General features: G+C 37.9%; 1 long non-coding RNA gene across 1 annotated transcript; it reads right to left on the reverse strand.

Moving 5' to 3' along the window:
- Nucleotides 1-296: 296 nt before the first annotated feature.
- Nucleotides 297-1,023, reverse strand: LOC126898902 (uncharacterized). The gene is made up of 4 exons (XR_007702421.1): nt 946-1,023; nt 701-875; nt 597-629; nt 297-395 (listed from the first exon to the last, which is right to left on the reverse strand). It is a non-coding gene; the product is annotated as an uncharacterized LOC126898902 (long non-coding RNA).
- Nucleotides 1,024-1,870: the final 847 nt, after the last annotated feature.

Raw genomic sequence — 1,870 nt, forward strand, 5'->3', positions numbered from 1 at the left:
TTGTAATAATATACTAATTTTACGCCATGTTATCCAAAAACTATACAGTGTAGCCAACTTGCAACAATATGTAACTATATTGCATGGTGTTCATTTTATTTTGTCCACCCCCTGTATAATGTAATTATAATGCAACGCAATAAAAACTGCTCACATCGAGCAGACCGACATTGACAATTTCGGGTGACGCTCCAACGGGTACTTCTATCACTTCAACCTACAGAATTGTTTGCGTACATAAAAAAACAATAATATACAGTAAATTTATTATTATTATTATGTGTATAATGTTCAACCAAATCGTTTCCACTGGCACCAACACCGCCAGCGACGACATTTCCTCCGAATGGTCCAGCATCACCAACATCAATGTCCACCACGCGAACAATTTCAATCTACACGGTGCCAACTTTTATTGTTATAATTCAGGATAACTCGGATACGGAACCTGACGTGTTGTGTACGCGATACTTGCAACGTATACATACATATATACGCGTTGTAAGAAATATTTGAAAAAGTGAACGAATTAATACCGTCACATTCCGTAACCGTTACTACGATTCTTAATGAAATTAATTATACAAATTTATAACGTCGGCCTCATCATGTTGCTCCGTGATACTGACCTTAAAGTAAAAAGCAAGATCATCGAAGACAATTGTAGCGATTACTGTTAACTATTATAATTATTACTTACAGACGTTACGGCGTTCCGGTTGAGCACCCTGCGCACAGTACTGCTACCGTAGTCGCTGGGCAGAAAATGCCGGTAACACAAAAACGCATTGCGTACGTTTACGTCCGACGGATTACGGCCGCAAGCCACGACAAACTGTAGCCAGGAATCGGCCCTTTGGGCATCCCTCGGATACCTACGAACGCAAATGTCCAACAGACTGAAGGAGAAGTCGAATCGAAAACAATTAATTAACGTGTACATACTTGTGTAAACTGACACCGTCGGCGACGGTGGCGAAGCACAAAACACACCGGTTTACCATGTTTAGAAAAAAAATTAAATTCTGTGGTCAAAAACCGGGTATGATGATTTTATATAAAAAAAAAAAAAACTATTTATAAATTATATATGAATTATTATTATTATTCTGTATATGAACTATATATAAACTATATATTTATATATAAAACTTATGGTTATAATATAATTAATATATAATCAATTTTTATAAATCGAGATCATCACTATGAAACGATGACAATGTGTCAATTAATTGTGATCAACAGGTTGATTACATAACGCGAGCGCATTGATGCGAATAATATCGATAGAACGACCGAAACCCGATCGTGGTCCGAAACACGGACGATAGAAAGTCGCACGGTTCAAAGTCCAACTTAAGCGCGTGACGAAAAACTCCAGGGGCCGTGTTACCGTGAATTTTGGGTCGTGCGCAAAAAAAATTGATTTGCGGTGGTTAGGCATTCGCGTTTTAAGTAAAAAAAAAAAAAAAATTAAACAGATTTTAGTACGATGTAAATCGTACGTGAATCCCGGGGAGTGTCTTTGGGTCCGGAAGTACAGCGAAATAAGTAAATAGCACCACAAAAAAGTCAACAAAAATCGGCGGCCAGATCTGTTTGAAATTGGTTCAAATACTGACTCTCGGAGATTATAAAGTAACCAAGTCCAAAGTCCGACCTGGCAGTGGTAAAGAATTCCCCTGCGATTGGGAAAATCATTTAGTAATATTTGCGGAGTCACTATGAAGCAAATAATAATAAAACTCATTATTAACAATAATTATTACGGGCAGCCGTCGTCTCGTCGGCCCGACGAAAGCGGGCGACAAAAGAGCAAACGTAAGTATACTATAGATTTATGCACGTGTACCGTTTAAAAAGTAAC

The sequence above is a fragment of the Daktulosphaira vitifoliae genome, unplaced genomic scaffold (assembly GCF_025091365.1).
Source record: "Daktulosphaira vitifoliae isolate Bord-2020 unplaced genomic scaffold, ASM2509136v1 Scaffold_2, whole genome shotgun sequence".
Lineage (NCBI taxonomy): Eukaryota > Metazoa > Arthropoda > Insecta > Hemiptera > Phylloxeridae > Daktulosphaira > Daktulosphaira vitifoliae.